The sequence below is a fragment of the Triticum dicoccoides genome, chromosome 5A (genome assembly GCF_002162155.2).
Source record: "Triticum dicoccoides isolate Atlit2015 ecotype Zavitan chromosome 5A, WEW_v2.0, whole genome shotgun sequence".
Taxonomy (NCBI): domain Eukaryota; kingdom Viridiplantae; phylum Streptophyta; class Magnoliopsida; order Poales; family Poaceae; genus Triticum; species Triticum dicoccoides.
In genome coordinates this window covers 405,683,266-405,705,914 of record NC_041388.1, presented here as the reverse complement: position 1 = coordinate 405,705,914, position 22,649 = coordinate 405,683,266, and the positions used below count along the sequence as shown (strand labels likewise).

The following is a 22,649-nucleotide window of genomic DNA, read 5'->3' as shown; positions in this document are numbered from 1 at the left end:
CTTTGATTAACGAGCTAGTCAAGTAGAGCCATCCTACTAACACTCTGTTTGTCTATGTATTCACACATGTACTAAGATTCCAGTTAATACAATTCTAGCATGAATAATAAGCATTTATCATGATATAAGGAAATATAAATAACAACTTTATTATTGCCTCTAGGGAATATTTCCTTCAATAAAGTAGTTTAGTACCTACTAGGAGTAGCAAACAAAATTCAGGTAAAAACACTAGGAAAAATAAACCATTTAGGACTAAACTTCAGAATTACTATAGCTTTGCAGTAGAGTTACATTTATTGTGACATTGTAAATAATATACAAAATTCACTGTAAGAGTACTAGAAACTACTAAATCCTTGCTTGCCAATTACATTTTTTGAGGCTCTATAAAATGATACATAAACACACTGTAAAGAAAAACACTGAACTCGTGGTTTCTGTGTGCTCTATATTGCAGTTTCCCAAACAACCTATATTGTATTTTCATAATTTATTTAAATTTTTTGTCATTTTCATTTTGCAGCAGATATGTCACTAACAATAACAAACCTTGTTGAATCCAACGAGGAATATATGTCGGAAGAATCAATGAAACATCACAATTCTGTTGAAAAAGATGTCCAAGAAATAGCTACTAATGATGAAGAAGGCTTCACATATTGTCATGATGCTAATGCATATGAAAATGAAGATGGTAAGTTTAGTACCTTCATTTATTTTTTGGACAAACCTTTCTGTATTTCTATGATAGGAAATTTCGGATCCAATGGCTACAATTGCGCTTGAGCCTTTGGTTGATAGACATAACTCAAACATAAAAGTATGTATCTTGTTGAAGTACACAATAAAATTCCTCAAATTTTACTCAAAAAATTATGGTCTCAACTAATACTTTGTTATGCTATCTGTAGAGAGTGCTTGCCCCTTCAGTTGATGGACTCCGACTAGTTAAAAAATGACCCAATAATTTACAGAACAAGCCAAGTGGTTCAAATAGTGCAGATTTGCAAGCATCAAACAACCATTCTATTCCAGATAAGGAGGTCTATTTACTTAAATAATCTTTGGAACATGTCATTGCCGAGGATTAAGTTGTTACGCTTACACCTTTTGCAATTACATATACAGTACCCAGAACTTGATGTGTATCCTTTTATCCCAGAACAAAGAAACTATGATTCATAATGGTGGCGGTGCATGACAACTAGAAAAATGTTCTGCTGCACACAAGGTATCTTCATAGTCTCACATACAAAATTATCTAAACTATAGTGCTCCTATGTTTATGTGTTTACTTTCTGCTATGAGAATGTTGTCCGGAACCAAGAAAATTTTGATTAGAATTTCAATACACGGCAAGGGGAAATAAATTCTGCTAAACACAAGGTATATTTCCATTACCATATATAATATGTCCAAAATATATTGCTCCGATGTTTATGTATCTGGTGGTCATCTTGCTATCAGAATTCTGTTTAGAACAAAGAAACTTTGCTTGAGAATGTGAGTGCATGTCAGGCAGAAAAAACTTCTGTTGTAAAGAAGCTGGTATCTTTCCATAATCACATACAAACTGTTCAAACTATAGTGGTAGCTTTTTTATTTGTTTATTACTTCTTTGCTATCAGACTGCTGCCCAGACCAAAAGAACAACAAAAGGTACTAATGTAGCTAGTAAGAGTGCTCAAAGTGGTAGTTTGCTGAGTTGGTTGGGTGCGAGCGAACTACTTGTAAGAGTGATGAAATTCATTTCATATGTTCCCTTGTTTTGACTCTGTTTTTCATGGGTGATGAGGATGATTCTGACAATGGTAACTTTGATCTTCTCTATCAGGCTGGAACTATATTATTTTTGAAGAGACTGAAAAATTGTAACAGGGACGTAGCTCTTGCTGCAAGTGTATGGTGTTATCCTAGAGTTAAACTTGATGGTGCAGAAATTAGAAATGAATTCTGGACAGGGCATTTTGATATGGCACTTGTGAAAACTGAAAATATGGTACGTAGTTGCAAAACTGCAATACTCGCGGTAATAAATAAAAAACAAAGAGTGTGTGGCCTTCAACCTTTGCATGTGAGTAATATCTTGCCTCATTGTGTTTTAACAGTTCATTTCTTTTCTTGTTTGCAGATTTAGAAGATAAATGGATGAGTATATGGGTGCATGGCGAGTATACTTCCATGATGATGATGATGTTCCGGTCCATGGTGACGTTTTAGTTAAGTTGTAGGGATGACATTCCCATTGGATGTTGTTCCTCATTTATGTTTTAGTTAAGTTGTATGGATGTTGATGGATGCTTTCAGTTTAAGCTTCGTTGTCAAGAAAATAGTTAGGTTATGCATAACATTTGGATGATGTTCCACCTTCAATATCCACCATTGTAATCCAACAACTTTATCTATTATATGATTTCTTCCTCTCAGGAGTATATTCTCTTGTTTTTCTTCACTTGAAAATACATAATTATGACCATTACGTGGAGAATTAATTTAATATATAAAATAGTATTATTCACACGATATATGTTCAACACTTGAAGCGTTGGAAATTCTCTGTTGCCAAGCAATTGGATTTTGATTCCTGTGCATTGACCACCAACATATAGAAGTGATGTAGAAGTCCATTTTATCTGTTGTAGTCTTGCAATAGTCCCTTTTACCAACGACAATATAAGCGTTGCATTATGCGCTAGCAACACTGGATAAGGCTACGCATCCAAAACCATTGGTAAAGACACTAGCAACGAATATATGGACTCTTAGATACGGAAAAATGTGTTGCTATATGGGGGTTCCTGTTGTAGTGCAAGTACGACTGGAACAACCGTAAGTGAAACTACAAATTAGAGTGGTACACAACTAGTATAGTATATCACCCAAGTAACACAACCCATAGTACAAGAAAGTTTTTGACACCACACTAGTGTCAAAAACATTCTTATATTATGGGACGGAGGGAGTACTAATGGATAACGTGATTGGATGTGTGCAGTGGCTAACATGATCTTTCTGGAGTCGCCTACCGGCGTGGGGTTCTCCTACGCGAGCAACAACTCGAACAACAACAACAACAACATTGGCGACCCCAGAATCACCGAGGACGTGTTTGTCTTCCTGCTCGAACGGCTGGAGCGGTTCCCAGAGTATAAGGGCCGTGACTTCTACATCGCCGGAGAGATCTATGGCGGCCACTACGTCATGTAGCTCACCACCGTCATCGAATCCATGAACGAGCTCTATGGCGCCACTCTCATCAACCTTCGCGGCATCTTCGTAAGTGCCTTTCGCATGCGCCTTTGCAGAATTATTTTGGTTTGTTTTGCATGGGACATGCTTGTAGTTGTACCGGCCATATCATGTTTCGGTTGTGTCATCTATGTCGGCAATCCGTACCTTGACGATTACAAGAACGGCGAGGGAAATCTGGAGTTCCTATGGAGCCACGGGGTGATCTCCGATGAGATCTGGGCGGGGATCCGTGCCAACAGCACCTTCTCCCCAAAAGACGACTGTCAGTGCTACGTGGCGGCGCACGCATCCCAGAGAGGTAACATCGATCGCCACAACATATACGCCCCGATCTACCTTCAGTCGGAATGTGATGTATAGTGTTGGAAATATGCCCTAGAGGCAATAATAAAATGATTATTATTATATTTCCTTGTTCATGATCATTGTCTATTATTCATGCTATAATTGTGTTATCTGGAAATCATAATACATGTGTGAATACATAGACCATAACATGTCCCTAGTGAGCCTCTAGTTAACTAGCTCGTTGATCAACAGATAGTCATGGTTTCCTGACTATGGACATTGGATGTCATTGATAACGGGATCACATCATTAGGAGAATGATGTGATGGACAAGACCCAATCCTAAGCATAGCACAAGATCGTGTAGTTCATTTGCTAGAGCATTTCCAATGTCAAGTATCATTTCCTTAGACCATGAGATCATGTAACTCCCAGATGCCGTAGGAGTGCTTTGGGTGTACCAAACATCACAACGTAACTGGGTGACTATAAAGGTATACTACAGGTATCCCCAAAAGTATCTGTTGGGTTGACACGGATCGAGACTGGAATTTGTCACTCCGTATGACGGAGAGGTATCTCTGGTCCCACTCGGTAATTCATCATCATAATGAGCTCAATGTGACCAAGTGTTTGGTCACGGGATCATGCATTATGGTACGAGTAAAGTGACTTGCCGGTAACGAGATTGAACGAGGTATTGGGATACTGACGATCGAATCTCGGGCAAGTAACGTACCGATTGACAAAGGGAATTGAATACGGAATTGATTGAATCCTCGACATCGTGGTTCATCCGATGAGATCATCGTGGAACATGTGGGAGCCAACATGGGTATCCAGATCCCGCTGTTGGTTATTGACCGGAGAGTCGTCTCGGTTCTGCTTGTCTCCCAAACCCGTAGGGTCTACACACTTAAGGTTCGGTGACGCTAGGGTTGTAGAGGTATTAGTATGCGGTAACCTGAAAGTTGTTCGGAGTCCCGTATGAGATCCCGGACGTCACGAGGAGTTCCGGAATGGTCCGGAGGTGAAGATTTATATGTTGGAAGTCCAGTTTCGGCCATCGGGAAAGTTTCGGGGGTAATCGGTATTGTATCGGGACCACCGGAAGGGTCCCGGGGGTCCACCGGGTGGGGCCGCCAATCCCAGAGGGCCCCATGGGCTGAAGTGGGAGGGGAACAAGCCCTTGGTGGGCTGGTGCGCCCCCCATGGGCCTCCCCTTGCGCCTAGGGTTGGAAACCCTAGGGGTGGGGGCGCCCCACCTGACTTGGGGGGGGGGGGGGCAAGTCCCCCCTTGGCCGCCCCCCCCCCTTGGAGATGGGATCTCCTAGGGCTGACGCTCCCCCTAGGGGCCCTATATATAGTGGGGGGAGGGAGGGCAGCCGCACCCAAGTCCCTGGCGCCTCCCTCTCCCCTCGTAACACCTCTCCCTCTCGTTGGAGCTTGGCGAAGCCCTGCCGAGATCACCGCTGCTTCCACCACCATGCCGTTGTGTTGCTGGATCTCCATCAACCTCTCCTTCCCCTTGATGGATCAAGAAGGAGGAGACGTCTTCCCCAACCGTACGTGTGTTGAACGTGGAGGTGCCGTCCGTTCGGCACTCGGTCATCGGTGATTTGGATCACGACGAGTACGACTCCATCAACCCCGTTCTCTTGAACGCTTCCGCTCGCGATCTACAAGGGTATGTAGATGCACTCCCCTCTCCCTCGTTGCTAGATGACTCCATAGATTGATCTTGGTGATGCGTAGAAAATTTTAAAATTCTACTACGTTCCCCAACAGTGGCATCATGAGCTAGGTCTATGCGTTGTTTCTATGCACGAGTAGAACACAAGATGTTGTGGGAGTCGATTTTATCAATTTACTTGTCGTTACTAGTCTTATCTTGGTTCAGCGGCATCGTGGGATGAAGCGGCCCGGACCGACCTTACACGTACGCTTACGTGAGACAGGTTCCACCGACTGACATGCACTAGTTGCATAAGGTGGCTAGCGGGTGTCTGTCTCTCCCACTTTAGTCGGATCGGATTCGATGAAAAGGGTCCTTATGAAGGGTAAATAGAAATAGGCACATCACGTTGTGGTTTTGGCGTAGGTAAGAAACGTTCTTGCTAAGAAACCTATAGCAGCCACGTAAAAAATTTGCAACAACAATTAGAGGACGTCTAACTTGTTTTTGCAGCATGTGCCGTGTGATGTGATATGGCCAAAAGGATGTGATGAATGATATATGTGATGTATGAGATTGATCATGTTCTTGTAATAGGAATCACGACTTGCATGTCGATGAGTATGACAACCGGCAGGAGCCATAGGAGTTGTCTTAATTTATTTATGACTTGCGTGCCAACATAAACGTCATGTAATTACTTTACTTTATTGCTAAACCGTTAGCCATAGTAGTAGAAGTAATAGATGACGAGACAACTTCATGAAGACATGATGATGGAGATCATGATGATGGAGATCATGGTGTCATGCCGGTGACGATGATGATAATGGCGCCCCGAAGATGGAGATCAAAAGGAGCAAAATGATATTGGCCATATCATGTCACTATTTGATTGCATGTGATGTTTATCATGTTTTACATCTTATTTGCTTAGAACGACGGTAGCTTAAATAAGATGATCCCTCACAATAATTTCAAGAAAGTGTTCCCCCTAACCGTGCACCGTTGCGAAGGTTCGTTGTTTCGAAGCACCATGTGATGATCGGGTGTGATAGATTCTAACGTTCGAATACAACGGGTGTAAGCCAAATTTACACACGCAATACACTTAGGTTGACTTGACGAGCCTAGCATGTACAGACATGGCCTCGGAACACGGAAGACCGAAAGGTCGAACATGAGTCGTATAGAAGATACGATCAACATGAAGATGTTCACCGATGATGACTAGTCCGTCTCACGTGATGATCGGACACGGCCTAGTTGACTCGGATCATGTATCACTTAGATGACTAGAGGGATGTCTGTCTGAGTGGGAGTTCATTAAATAATTTGATTAGATGAACTTGATTATCATGAACTTAGTCTAAAAACCTTTGCAAAATGTCTTGTAGATCAAATGGCCAACGCTCATGTCAACCTCAACTTCAACGCGTTCCTAGAGAAAACCAAGCTGAAATATGATGGCAGCAACTATACGGACTGGGTCCGGAACCTGAGGATCATCCTCATAGCTGCCAAGCAAGCATATGTCCTAGAAGCGCCGCTAGGTGCAGCACCCATCCTAGAGAACCAAGACGTTATGAACGCTTGGCAGTTGCCTGCTGATGATTACCCCCTTGTTCAGTGCAGCATGCTTTACAGCTTAGAACCGGGGCTCCAAAGGCGTTTTGAGAAACATGGAGCATATGAGATGTTCGAAGAGCTAAAAATGGTTTTCCAAGCTCATGCCCAGGTCGAGAGATATGAAGTCTCTGACAAGTTCTACAGTTGTAAGATGGAGGAAAATAGTTCTGTCAGTGAGCACATACTCAAAATGCCTGGGTTGCACAACCGCTTGTCCCAGCTAGACATTAACCTCCCGGACGAGGCGGTCATTAAAAGAATCCTTCAGTCACTCCCACCTAGCTACAAGAGCCTTGTGATGAACTACAATATGTAGGGGATGGTGAAAACTATTCCTGAAGTATTTTCAATGCTGAAATCAACGGTGGTGGAAATAAAAAGGAACATCAAGTGTTGATGGTCAATAAAACCACTAGTTTCAAGAAAGGCAAGGGTAAGAAGAACTTCAAGAAGGACGGCAAGGGAGTTGCCGCGGCCGGTAAATCAGTTGCCGGGAAGAAGCCAAAGAATGGACCCAAACCTGAGACTGAGTGCTTTTATTGCAAGGGAAAGGGACACTGGAAGCGGAACTGCTCCAAATACTTAGCGGACAAGAAGGCCGGCAACACTAAAGGTATATGTGATATACATGTAATTGATGTGTACCTTACCAGTACTCGTAGTAGCTCCTGGGTATTTGATACCGGTGCGGTTGCTCATATTTGTAACTCAAAACAGGAGCTATGGAATAAGCGGAGACTGGCGAAGGACGAGGTGACGATGCGCGTCGGGAATGGTTCCAAGGTCGATGTGATCGCCGTCGGCACGCTACCTCTACATTTACCTATGAGATTAGTTTTAAACCTCAATAATTGTTATTTAGTGCCAGCTTTGAGCATGAACATTGTATCTGGATCTCGTTTAACACGAGATGGCTACTCATTTAAATCCGAGAATAATGGTTGTTCTATTTATATGAGAGATATGTTTTATGGTCATGCCCCGCTGGTCAATGGTTTATTCTTAATGAATCTCGAATGTGATGTTACACATATTCATAGTGTGAATACCAAAAGATGTAAGATTAATAATGATAGTCCCACATATCTGTGGCACTGCCGCCTTGGTCACATCGGTGTCAAACGCATGAAGAAGCTCCATACAGATGGACTTTTGGAGTCTCTTGATTTCGAATCATTTGACACGTACGAACCATGCCTCATGGGTAAAATGACCAAGACTCCGTTCTCCTGAACAATGTATCGAGCAACCAACTTATTGGAAATTATACATACTGATGTGTGCGGTCCAATGAGCATTGAGGCTCGTGGTGGGTATCGTTATGTTCTCACTCTCACTAATGACTTAAGTAGATATGGGTATGTCTATTTGATGAAACACAAGTCTAAGACCTTTGAAAAGTTCAAGGAATTTCAGAATGAGGTAGAGAATCAACGTGACCGAAAGATAAAATTCTTACGATCAGATCGTGGGGAAGAATATTTAAGTCACGAATTTGGTACGCACTTAAGGAAATGTGGAATCGTTTCACAACTCACGCCGCCTGGAACACCTCAGCGTAACGGTGTGTCCGAACATCGTAATCGCACTCTATTGGATATGGTGAGATCTATGATGTCACTCACTGATTTACCGCTATCATTTTGGGGATACGCTCTAGAGACAGCTACATTCACTTTAAATAGGTCACCGTCTAAATCCGTTGAGACGACCCCGTATGAATTATGGTTTGGTAAGAAACCTAAGCTGTCATTTCTAAAAGTTTGGGGATGCGATGCTTATGTCAAGAAACTTCAACCAGGAAAAAATGCTTCTTCATAGGATACCCTAAGGAAACCATTGGGTATACCTTCTACCTCAGATCCGAAGGCAAAATCTTTTTTTGCCAAGAACGGGTCCTTTCTGGAGAAAGAGTTTCTCTCGAGAGAAGTAAGTGGGAGGAAAGGAGAACTCGATGAAGTACTGCCTCTTGAACCGGAAAGTAGCGCAGCTCAGGAAGATGTTCCTGTGGTGCCTGCACCGACTAGAGAGGAAGTTAGTGATGATGATCAAGGTACTTCGGATCAAGTTGCTACTGAACTTCGAAGGTCCACAAGGACACGTTCCACACCAGAATGGTATGGCAACCCTGTCCTGGAAATCATGTTGTTAAACAACGGTGAACCTTCGAGCTATGAAGAAGCAATGGCGGGCCCAGATTCCAACAAATGGCTTGAAGCCATGCAATCCGAGATAGGATCCATGTATGAAAACAAAGTATGGAATTTGACAGACTTGGCCGATGATCGGCGAGCGATAGAGAATAAATGGATCTTTAAGAAGAAGACGGATGCAGATGGTAATGTTACCATCTATAAGGCTCGACTTGTCGCTAAGGGTTATCGACAAGTTCAAGGGGTTGACTACGATGAGACCTTCTCACCCGTAGCGAAGCTGAAGTCCGTCTGAATCATGTTAGCAATTGCCGCATACTATGATTATGAGATATGGCAAATGGACGTCAAAATGGCATTCCTTAATGGCTTTCTTAAGGAAGAATTGTATATGATGCAGCCGGAAGGTTTTGTCGATCCTAAGAATGCTAACAAGGTATGCAAGCTCCAGCGCTCCATCTACGGGCTGGTGCAAGCATCTCGGAGTTGGAACATTCACTTTAACGAAATGATCAAAGCATTTGGGTTTATGTAGACTTATGGAGAAGCTTGCGTTTACAAGAAAGTGAGTGGGAGCTCTGTAGCATTTCTCATATTATATGTGGATGACATACTTTTGATGGGAAATGATATAGAACTTTTGGACAGTATTAAGGCCTACTTGAATAAGTGTTTTTCAATGAAGGACCTTGGAGAAGTTGCTTACATATTAGGCATCAAGATCTATAGAGATAGATCGAGACGCCTCATAGGTCTTTCACAAAGCACATACCTTGATAAGATGTTGAAGAAGTTCAATATGGATTAGTCCAAGAAGGGGTTCTTGCCTGTGTTGCAAGGTGTGAAATTGAGCTCCGCTCAATGTCCGGCCACGGCAGAAGATAGAGAAAAGATGAGTGTCGTCCCCTATGCCTCAGCCATAGGGTCTATCATGTATACCATGCTGTGTACCAGACCTAATGTAAACCTTGCCGTGAGTTTGGTAGGAAGGTACCAAAGTAATCCCGACATAGAACACTGGACAGCGATCAATAACATCCTGAAGTACCTGAAAAGGACTAAGGATATGTTTCTCGTATATGGAGGTGATGAGGAGCTCATCGTAAAGGGTTACGTCGACGCTAGCTTCGACACAGATCTGTATGACTCTAAGTCACAAACCGGATACGTGTATATTTTGAATGCTGGGGCAGTAAGCTGGTGCAGTTGCAAGCAAAGCGTCGTGGCGGGATCTACATGTGAAGCGGAGTACACGGCAGCCTCGGAGGCAGCGCATGAAGCAATCTGGATGAAGGAGTTCATCACCGACCTAGGAGTCATACCCAATGCGCCGGGGCCGATCACTCTCTTCTGTGACAACACTAGAGCTATTGCCCTTGCCAAGGAGCCCAGGTTTCACAAGAAGACCAGGCACATCAAGCGTCGCTTCAACTCCATTCGTGAAAATGTTCAAGATGGAGACATAGATATTTGCAAAGTACATACGGATCTGAATGTCGCAGATCCGTTAACTAAACCTCTTCCACGAGCAAAACATGATCAACACCAGAACTCTATGGGTGTTCGATTCATCACAATGTAACTAGATTATTGACTCTAGTGCAAGTGGGAGACTGTTGGAAATATGCCCTAGAGGCAATAATAAAATGATTATTATTATATTTCCTTGTTCATGATAATTGTCTATTATTCATGCTATAATTGTGTTATCCGGAAATCATAATACATGTGTGAATACATAGACCATAACATGTCCCTAGTGAGCCTCTAGTTAAATAGCTCGTTGATCAACAGATAGTCATGGTTTCCTGACTATGGACATTGGATGTCATTGATAACGGGATCACATCATTAGGAGAATGATGTGATGGACAAGACCCAATCCTAAGCATAGCACAAGATCATGTAGTTCGTTTGCTAGAGCTTTTTCAATGTCAAGTATCATTTCCTTAGACCATGAGATCGTGTAACTCCCGGATGCCGTAGGAGTGCTTTGGGTGTACCAAACGTCACAACGTAACTGGGTGACTATAAAGGTATACTACAGGTATCCCCGAAAGTATCTGTTGGGTTGACACGGATTGACATTGGAATTTGTCACTCTGTATGACGGAGAGGTATCTCTGGGCCCACTCGATAATGCATCATCATAATGAGCTCAATGTGACCAAGTGTTTGGTCACGGGATCATGCATTATGGTATGAGTAAAGTGACTTGCCGGTAACGAGATTGAACGAGGTATTGGGATACCGATGATTGAATCTCGGGCAAGTAACGTACCGATTGACAAAGGGAATTGAATACGGAATTGATTGAATCCTCGACATCGTGGTTCATCCGATGAGATCATCATGGAACATGTGGGAGCCAACATGGGTATCCAGATCCCGCTGTTGGTTATTGACCGGAGAGTCGTTTCGGTCATGTCTGCGTGTTTCCCGAACCCGTAGGGTCTACACACTTAAGGTTCAGCGACGCTAGGGTTGTAGAGATATTAGTATGCGGTAACCCGAAAGTTGTTCGGAGTCCTGGATGAGATCCCGGACGTCACGAGGAGTTCCGGAATGGTCCGGAGGTGAAGATTTATATATTGGAAGTCTAGTTTCGGCCATCGGGAAAGTTTCGGGGGTAATCGGTATTGTACCGGGACCACCGGAAGGGTCCCGGGGGTCCACCGGGTGGGGCCATCTCTCCCGGAGGGCCCCATGGGCTGAAGTGGGAGGGGAACCAGCCCCTGGTGGGCTGGTGCGCCCCCCATGGGCCTCCCCTTGCGCCTAGGGTTGGAAACCCTAGGGGTAGGGGCGCCCCACCTAACTTGGGGGGGCAAGTCCCCCCTTGGCCGCCCCCTCCCCCCCCTTAGAGATGGGATCTCCTAGGGCCGGCGCCCCCCCTAGGGGCCCTATATATAGTGAAGGGAGGGAGGGCAGCCACACCCAAGTCCCTGGCGCCTCCCTCTACCCTCATAACACCTCTCCCTCTCGTTAGCTTGGCGAAGCCCTACCGAGATCACCGCTGCTTCCACCACCATGCCGTCGTGCTGCTGGATCTCCATCAACCTCTCCTTCCCCTTGCTGGATCAAGAAGGAGGAGACGTCTTCCCCAACCGTACGTGTGTTGAACGCGGAGGTGTCGTCCGTTCGGCGCTCGGTCATCGGTGATTTGGATCACGACGAGTACGACTCCATCAACCCCGTTCTCTTGAACGCTTCCGCTCGCTATCTACAAGGGTATGTAGATGCACTCCCCTCTCCCTCCTTGCTAGATGACTCCATAGATTGATCTTTGTGATGCATAGAAAATTTTAAAATTCTGCTGCGTTCCCCAACACATATACGCCCCGATCTGCCTTCAGTCGGAACGTGACGGCACCTATCACTCCAGGAGCTACATAAGATAACTAGATCACAGTTTTTCGCAACACTACTACTACTGCTGCTGCTGCTGCTAATAATAATAATAATAATAATAATAATAATAATAATAATAATAATAACAACAACAACAACAATGATGATGATAATAATAATAATAATAATAATAATAATAATAATAATAATAATAATAATAATAATAATAATAATAATAATAATAATAATAATAATAATAATTGGCCATGGTCACAGTTTTTGCCATTTTGATTTGTCAGCTGGCTGGCTACGATCCGTGCATGGACCACTACGTCGACGCTTACCTGAACAATGGCGAGGTGCAAGAAGCTCGGCATGCCCGGACAAACACAAGTTGGTCAGGTTGCAAGTAAGTTATATGTAGTCTATATGCATAATGCTCTGTGGAAAGTGCCCGCAGAGGCCGAGCTCCATTGAGCTCTTTATTTTTTCAGTAAAAATATCTTTTCCACATCTTGAAAAAATCTGAAAAATAGTTTTCATGTAGATATATACTTGTAGTATACATGTATAAAATTTCATGAATGTATATATTCATATGTGATGTACACAAACGAGACAAATACACGGATTAAAATAGGCTTTTTCTTTGCAGTATTTGTGTCAGATATTTGTCTTTTGTGTGTAGGACGCAAATAATCAAATTATTTAATAAAATTTTATACATACTTGAAGAATATGCATATGCATTTGCAGATTTTTTTTACATTTTTTGAAACTTTTAAATATATTTAATTTTTTGGCAAAACGAGCTCCATGGAGCCCGGTCTTTGCAACGCCACACTCTAATGCTCTGCTGCTACAGAGCACTTCACCCCATTTTATTTTTGTTCTTGCTCTTGAGCGCAACAGTGCAACACCCCAATCTAATTTGCACTACGATCCTTCTTTTCTTTCAGCTTAGACTTGGGCTATAACGACGGCCCAGTTTCCATGGTGCTAACCATCAGAAGGCTAGTCAAATGTGGGTTAAGCGTATGGATCTTCAGGTACTGTAAATGTGATATCTATATTCCATTCCAATTTCATGCATGAATTGAACACTGAGCAAGTGAGCATTGAGTAGAATAAAGCAAGCATGAGGTTTCTAACTTGAATGAGCACCTTTCCTCCAGTGGCGATATGGACTCCATATGCTCGATTACCTCGATGAGGTACTCTGTCAACGATCGCAACCTACCCATCACGAAGCCATGGCGCCCTTGGTACACCCCAGACAATGAGGTAATTAATGGATGAGCAGAAACATATGGTACTAAGAGCCAAAGAGAGCACTTCTGCTCCTCTACTCTTTCCTCAAGGGCACGCTACCACCTGCTGATATCCCCAACTGAATTGGGCTATTTGGATACTCACATGTCTAAGTGTATTTTCGTTAATGTTGGATTGACTCCCTCCAGCCTCACAATAAATCGTTGCTTACACCTTTCAAGATATGGATAACAATGTATCCATGCGTATGTCTAAGGGTTTAACCCTCGTGTGATGATGAAAAGAGTTGCAATTTTGTTCATATTGAAGATAATAAAAGTATTAGCATATCATAGCTTGTCCCAGGTAAACATGTTTGAATTTTAATCATAGTGTATCTCCATTTGTTAGGCATATTCAAGTTTATATAGTATTGTTGTCTCGGGACAATAGGAGAGTAGGGGCTATCATAATAACATAATCACAACAAAGATTATTAGGGGTGCGTGTACATGGACTTGTAGTGAAGGTCGTCATACACCGACAAGATGGACAGTTTGATATGTTTTAAATAGGTTTGGTCACCTTGTTGGAGTGTGGCCTACTCCTATGACATGAAGGATGTTATGTCGAGATTAGATCGAGCCTTCTGAGGCGACCGCTAGTCTTGATTCTCGACTCCAGGCTATATGGAACTTCTCGGATGTCAAGAGACTAGCCCCCCCCCCTCCTCCTCTTGTAATGAGTTTTAGATGAATGAGCCTCTACCCCTTACCCTTAGGGGTTTCTATATGTCAGCGGTCCTTGAAAAAGACCAATGCTACCTTATGAGGTAATAGGAAAGAGGGGTACATAGTTATACGTGTAGACCAACTAGTCCATGGAGGGATAAGGATGAGGAGATGGCACATGGTCCATAGTGGACTAGCAAGAATTCCTCAACATAAATGTTTTTTTCTTCATGGGGCTTCTACTTTGACATTGTCTTTCATTTATTATCTCATTCTTTTACTTTTTTACCATGCCTGTTAGCATGGACTTGTCTAATTGTGTTTATTTGATTTAGTATGAATTTTCACTATGTTGCTACCATATAGGACTGGGTGGGATCCTAAGGGAATTTCATTACCCCCCAATAGAAGTCTTGTTGAATCTGAGTCACAAAAGTCATCATTGTGGCTACGGGTGAAAAAAACATGATTCTTGTCCATCCTCATCTTTTATTGTGCTCATTGTTAACATTGTGAAACATTTCTTATTGCCCGAGATTTGTTTGCCAGGAAAATGTTCAGATCATCCCAATTCACGGAGGGATACTGGCAAAGATAGAATCCTGAAAAATATTTGCAAATACGTCCTAGTGGGTCTCCAATAAAATGGGTTCAACGCCCAATTATGAAATCGTTGGGAGAAAAGGGTGAATTAAAATACATCCTAGTGGGTCTCCAATAAAATGGGTTCAACGCAACAGGTCATCTAGTGGTATGAGTGGCCAAAACTAACAAAATGTGTTCAACGCAACAAGTCATCTAGTGGTATTAGTGGCCAAAAGTGACAAAATGTCTTTGATGGAACAAAATGAAGTTCTAGTGTCAAAAAAAGAGGAAAAAGATTTTAGGGCAAATAATGGAAGGGCCAAATAAGAAATTTTCTCTTCTTATGAAGAAGAATAAAAATATGTGTTCATGAAGGTCACATGAAACTGTATGGAAGAGAGGGATGGTAGGCACCCCCAATCTTTTGATCTCCTTAAAAGAAGTAGGGATGCAGTAAGCTAAAGCAAGACATTTAAGTTACATAAACACCCTGCCTGAACTCACATACGCCATCAAAGTCTATCGACGAGTTCCTTTTGTTGCCCAACTAGATACTTATACTCATGTACATGATCAAGGAATGATGTATTGTGGACGCCACCGCTGATATTTATGTTGTTTTTTAGTTCACAATATGATGTGTTGATCAACATTATATTCACGTTTATGGAAGTTAACATAGCTTGCAAAAACGTCTTATATCGTAGGATAGAGGGAGTATCTTTGAGAAACATCAAGCAGAAGGTAGACACACCACACACAACACCACCACCAACACATTTATACACTCAGGTAGTGCCTACTAAAGACCAGAGTCACGGGACATAAAGATTGAAAAAAACCACCACTTACACCTCGTTATTGATGTAAACTTCACTTCCTACTTAAATGATAATCCGCTCTAATGAGACATATGATAAAATAGGGGTAGTGTGTTGGAGTACAAAGAAATTTTGGATCAACCAACTATATGTTAGTTCTCGATATTATATCTACAAACACTTGTACTAATAACACGAATCACAAGAGCATCTTCAACCAATCCCCTAAACTTTAACTCCTTATAATTTAAGGAGTTAAATAGTGGTCAGACCTAACTAAACCCTGAAATTTAACCCCTCAAACAAACTGACTCTACATGGAAGTTTTTGTCCATCTTCTTCCTTCTTCCTTCCAGCGACTAGGACAGAGATAACAACGGGTTAGAAGAGGCGCTTGGGACGGTGATGGGAGGCCGGAACGGAGGCACATATAGCACACACCACCACGCCTGAGTGTATGACAATGCGCATGCACACCGGCCGCTGCAGACCACACACGCATCCGGTTAATACACCAGGCACGAACAACACACAAAAGGGGAACAGTTCGCATCCGCAAATTTCTTTCCACATCCGTTTCTGGATAGAGAGGACCAGTCCACGGACACGGATGCAAAAAAACATCATCCAACGCTGCTTGCATACATTTCAATTACCATCCAAACGAAGTGGACGAAATTCGTGCAAACATGATCGGATTTCATTCAAGTTCGGATATAATTTATATTAATGGACGACATTCATGCAAACACGGCGGATTTGCATGACACTTCTAACATTTAGAACAAAGAAAAAACTATGATGGGCGCCGGCGTCCAAGCCCTTGTTATTCTCTTTCTGGGACCGCCTCCTTCATCTGTCGTCTTCATGAGCACCGGTGATAAGAACTATGAAGTGAAGGTGCGGTCTTCGGCAAGTAAGAGTAGAACACCGAAGACAGACCGGCCCACATGGTACACCAGGGCGTGCCACCTCCCGTGTCCTACTTATTCTCGAAGGAGTCTACACCCTGTCCGTCACTGGTGGACGTGAGGTCCACGGTGGAAATGGTGGCGCCAGCGTTGTCGTCGTCCCACCGGGCCGCTTGATAGTTCTTTGGCGGCATGTAGGAGGCGCAGCTGACGTTGTTCTCCTCTGCGATCGCCTGCAGTTGCGCCTCCGCGGCGGCTGCTTCCTGGCGAGCTGCGGCTTTAGCGCAGACGGTCTCGTTGATCGCAAGCTACTTCGCGACGAAGTTGGGGTTCACCGGGGCCAAGGCCGCCACGGCCTCCTCGCTCGCATGCTCGCCATCGATCTGGCCCTCTGCCAGCCGATGCTACTGCAGGAGAAACAGGTTGTACCAGTGTTTCTCTTGCGCCTGCTGGAACGCCGACATAGGCGCCCTGGCGGCGTTGTAGTGCGCGTGCGCCTGCTCCATGGTGAAGCCAACGTGCACAGGCCCGGGTTCTGGTGCCGTGTCGTTGGACCCCGTCTTCATCGTGGGGTCATCCTCGTCGTCGGAGACCTCAGGCGAGCTGGCAGGCAAGTCAGCCTCGATCCGCCTAGCACGGCCGCTCTGCCAGGCGGCCCAAAGGGCGGCCACTTCGTGCTTCATCTCCGTGGAGGGGGGTCTCCCACAGAGCTTCGCTGACTGCAGTCATGGCGGATACGGCACAAGGGTTAAGGATGTGGAGAGGCTTGTGTTGTGGCGTGAAGTTAGCCAGGTGTGGCCGCCTTTAAGTTCCGGATTTCGGTGAGACCAGGCGTCCGGGTGCGTCAATGCACAGCGTCAGAGTTGGTTTCTCGGCCGACGAGCCTGCTTAACGGCGGCATACAGACGAACGGGGCATTGAGCGGGCGTGGTAGATATCCGTCCTGTCTAGTAACACGTCACCAGCATTGAATAGGCGCGGACACCAGAGGCGCGTCGCGTGCAACATCCTCGACCGGTGCGCCGCTTCAATGACGGAAGCGGTGAGAGGTCGCGTCCGCCCTGAGCCGTCTTCAATGTGCAGGTGCGCTCTACAACGACATGAATGCGGGCACCCGGCGCCGGACGGAAATGCGTGCGGCCAAGGGAGGAGGGGTTTGGGTGGTCGGGGTGGTAAAAAGCGGATGTTGGTACTGTCTGGACGCCCACAAAGCCCTCCACATTTGTCTCAAGTTTGTGGGAGAAAATGCGTCCGGTCCGCCCTGCGGATCAACATAAGCCCGCATTGAATGGCTTCCATGGCCCGGACAGCGTGATCCAGACGTATGCAGGCGGTTTGAGAGTCGGTGTCGAAGATACCCTAAACATTTGAGAGTTCGGCTAGGTGTGGTGAACTCCTCATTTTGCTCTTCTAAAGATATTTAGGGCATCGATTAGAAATGCTCTAAACATACCTACTCTTCCCAGTTTGGCTATGGTATGCGTCCAAAGGAATGTTATGACGTAATCAAGTGCGTTCACATCTGGAAGCCTGGAACTTAAAACATCATTTTTCTAAGCGAACATTTACCATTTCCATCTTGGTCTTAATCGAAGTAAATTGTCAGTAAGCCCATTGTGTTAAAATTTGCTTCCGCCGGCCGGCATTCTTAACCCACCGCTAGAGTTGGGTCCTTCCGATGTACTCCATGGTTAGCTATCATCGTCTCACCTGACCGTTCGCGCCATGTAAACTCAAAAATTACCATCGGGGAATCCAAACCCGGCAAGTATAGCTAGCCAACAGCCTTGGAGAATCCGAGCTGCATGCTTCTATTCAGACCGTTGTTTATCGGATCTCAGTTACTCACCTAGGAGTAATATGCATTTTCCTACTCCATATATACACCTCGACAGGCAGATTGATCTTTCACAAGATCACAAAGTCACAGGCGAGATGGTTGGGACTACCTTCTTCCTGCTGCTGGTTCTGCTGGGCGCATCACTTGCAGATGCCTCCCAGGAGGACCAGCTCAGGAAGTTCATCTTGTCCACGGCCAAGAAGAGGCAAGCTTTAAGGGCCAGTAGTGCGAACGTGCCCGAGGAAACCGACCCATGGGCCGACGCCAGCAGCTTCAGCCACCTGCCAACGCAATTTCCGTTCCCACCTCTGGGCGCCAAGGCGGCCGACAAGATCGCTGCGCTGCCCGGCCAGCCGCCGCGGGTCAACTTCGACCAGTACTCCGGCTACGTCACGGTGAGCGAGAAGCACGGCCGGGAGCTCTTTTACTACTTCGTCGAGGCCCCCTACGAGGCGGCCTCCAAGCCGCTCCTCCTCTGGCTCAACGGTGGGCCCGGGTGCTCGTCGCTCGGGTACGGCGCCATGACGGAGCTCGGCCCGTTCCGAGTGAACCCCGACGGCAAGACCCTGAGCAGGAACAAGCATGCCTGGAACAACCGTAAGTGTCTAAGTCGAACTGTCTTCTGAGCGGAGTAGATATCACTGATCATTGTTTTATACTGAACTGAGAAGATTACTATGTGCAGTGGCTAACGTGATCTTCCTGGAGTCACCGGCCGGCGTGGGGTTCTCCTACGCGAGCAACAACCCGAACAATAACGACAACGTTGGCGACCCGAGAACCGCCAAGGACGCGTTCGTCTTCCTGCTCAAATGGCTGGAGCGGTTCCCGGAGTACAAGGGCCGCGACTTCTACATCGCCGGAGAGAGCTACGGCGGCCACTACGTGCCGCAGCTCGCCACCGTGATCGAATACATGAACGAGCTCTACGGCGCCACTCTCATAAACCTCCGCGGCATCTTGGTAAGTACTAGTGCCTAGTTTGATTCACCTCCTTTTGTCCCGCAACTTATTACACACTTATATCCATTTCTCGTCACGTTATATATATGTAGGTCGGCAATCCGTACCTTGACGATTTCATGAACGACAAGGGGAGCCTCGAGTTCTTATGGAACCACGGGGTGATCTCCGACGAGGGGTGGGCCAATATCCGTGAAAACTGCACCTTCACCTCGAAAGACGACTGGCAGTGCTTCGTGGCGTCGCGCAAGCCCCGGATAGGCAACATCGATCTCCACAACATATACGCCCCGATCTGCCTCAAGTCGGAACGTGACGGCACGTACCACTCGTACCACTCGTCCGGCTACGTAAGATCACACCGTTGATCGGCTAGTCTCGATCATTTTTTCCCAATGAAAATAAAACATTTCTATGGGCAGCAATGCAAACATTTCTACTACTCGAACAGCTACATAAGATAGCTATAAGAATGAAGGAAAAAAATCTTTGACCATTCACAGTACGTCTTTATAAATTATGGTTTATCAGCTGGCTGGCTACGATCCGTGCATCGACCACTACGTCCTGGCTTACCTCAACAATGGCGAGGTGCAACAAGCTCTGCACGCCCGGGCCAACACAAGTTGGACAGCTTGCAGGTAAGTACTGTATAGTACTTACCGCGCGCAAAAAAAGTACTGTATATTACACACAATACCTGCTACAGAGCACGTCTTCCCAATCTTTTTTTTTTCTTTTCCTTTGAGCGCAACGCCCGGTCTAACTAATTTGCACTACGCAACTTCATTTCTTTCAGCCCAGACTTGGACTATAACGACGGCCCAGTTTCCATGGTGCCAACCATCAGAAGGCTAGTCAAACGTGGGTTAAGTGTATGGCTCTATAGGTACTATATATATGCATGCACACATTGAGCATTGAGCAGAATAAAGTAGCTACGCTTCAGGTTTCTAACTAGAACAACCACGATTTCTTCAGTGGGGATATGGATGATGTGTGCCCCATTACCGCGACGAGGTACTCCGTCAACGATCTCAACCTACCCATCACGAAGCCATGGCGCCCTTGGTACACCCCAGACAGCGAGGTAATTGCTGGGTGTTCAGAAATGGACATCGGAAAAAGCCAAGTAAATTCGATATGATGTGTGCTTGATCCTGTGATGAAATTAATGGGGTAGTGGTGGATTTAGGTTGGAGGCTATGTTCAGCAGTACAAGGGAGGCTTCACGTTTGCATCAGTGAGGGGTGCTGGCCATCTGGTTCCTAGTTACCAGCCAAAGAGAGCGCTTGTTCTTCTCTACTCTTTCCTCAAGGGCGTACTCCCACCAGCCGACATCCCAAAATGAGTTGTGTTATTTGGACGGTTACTTGTTTATTGTGTGTTCTGATTAATGTTGGATTGACTCCCTCTCCATCCTCAGAATAATCATCGGTTACACACAAACTTTGATGTATGGATAAAAATATATTCAGGCCATTTGTCATGTGGTTTTAACCCTCGTGTGCTTATGAAAAGAGTTGTAATGTTGTTTGCATTGAAAAGCATAAATGCTTGTACCGGATAAGCATGTCTGAATTTTAATCTTAATTAGCATATTTCCCTTGTTAAGCATATGTTAGTTTATACAGCCTGAGCTCAAACCAGAGTTCTTGGCGAATCTTGTTAGGAACAGCGGCTCTGAGCAACTCCCGATTCTGGTTGGGGGTGATTTGAATATCATTAGGAAGAGAGAGGAAAAGAACAATGATAATTTCGATGACAGGTGGTCGTTTATGTTTAATATCATTATCGAAAGCTTGGATCTAAGAGAGGTAGAGCTTTCGGGTAGAGAATTTACTTGGGCTAATGCTTTGCCAAATCCGACATTTGAAAAACTGGATTGAGTCCTAACGAGCTTCTTGGATTTGGTAGCCATGGAATGGGTTAAGGATGCAGGAGGTAGGACTTCGGTTGAGCGCTGGCAGAATAAGATAAGGCATTTGAGAAGTTTTTTGCATGGGTGGGCTAAGCATCTTAGTGGGATTTATAAGGTCGAAAAGAAAAGGCTCCTTACACTTATTCAGTCCCTAGATTTGAAAGCCGAGTCCACAATTCTGCAAGCCACGGAGCTTCATGCTAAACTGGAGGCGGAGATGAGGTCGAAAGAGCTTCTCCGTGAAGAGGAATTAAAGTGGGCGCTGCGGGCTAAGGTTCGCAAAGTTGTCCAGGGGGACGCGAACACTCAATTCTTTCACTTGATCGCTAATGGCAAGCACAGAAAGAAGAGAATTTTTCAGCTTGAACAAGATGAAGAAACGATTTTAGGACAGGATAACCTAAAATTATACATAACCGAATACTACAAGCAGTTGTTTGGGCCTTCGGTGGATAATTGTGTGTCCCTAGATGAGTCCAGAATTGAGGATGTGCCTCAACTTACTGCTGATGAGAATGATATTTTTATTGCCCTGTTTTCTGAGAAAGAGGTGTTTGAAGCCATTACGCAGATGAAAAACAATAAGGCTTCAGGGCCGGATGGTTTTCCGGCAGAATTCTATAAAAAGTATTGGCATATTATTAAGGGGGATTTGCTACCAATATTCCATGATTTATTCTCTAAACAGCTTCAGTTATTTCACTTAAATTTTGGAACAATAACATTGCTTCCTAAGAAAACAGAGGTTGTGTTTCTCTGAACAGCTACAGTTATTTCACTTGAATTTTGGAACAATAACATTGCTTCCTAAGAAAACAGAGGTTGTGAGAATTGAGCAGTTCAGGCCGATCTATCTTCTTAATGTTAGTTTCAAAATTTTTACCAAGGTTGGGACTAATAGGCTCACACAGATTGCGCATTCTGTGGTGCAGCATTACCAAACTGCTTTCATGCCGGACAGAAACATCCTAGAAGGGGTTGTGGTCCTTCATGAAACGCTCCACGAAATTCACACAAAAAACTAGATGGAGTTGTTTTTAAGATGGATTTCGAGAAAGCGTACGATAAAGTCAAATGGCCTTTCCTTCAACAGGCCTTGCGTATGTGTAAGGGTTTGATGAAGCCTGGCGACTCCAGGTCGAATCATTCACGCAAAAAAGGAGTGTTGGAATTAAAGTGAATGACGACATGGGTCATTATTTCCAGACACATAAGGGCCCGAGACAAGGGGATCCGACGTCTCCTATTTTGTTCAACATTTTAGTTGATATGTTGGCA

The 22,649-nt window shown here is 44.6% G+C and overlaps 1 pseudogene; it reads left to right on the top strand.

Annotated features, from left to right (window-relative positions):
• The first annotated feature begins 531 nt into the window (after window positions 1-531).
• LOC119299616 lies at window positions 532-20,801 on the top strand (annotated as a pseudogene).
• The last annotated feature ends 1,848 nt before the right edge of the window (window positions 20,802-22,649 follow it).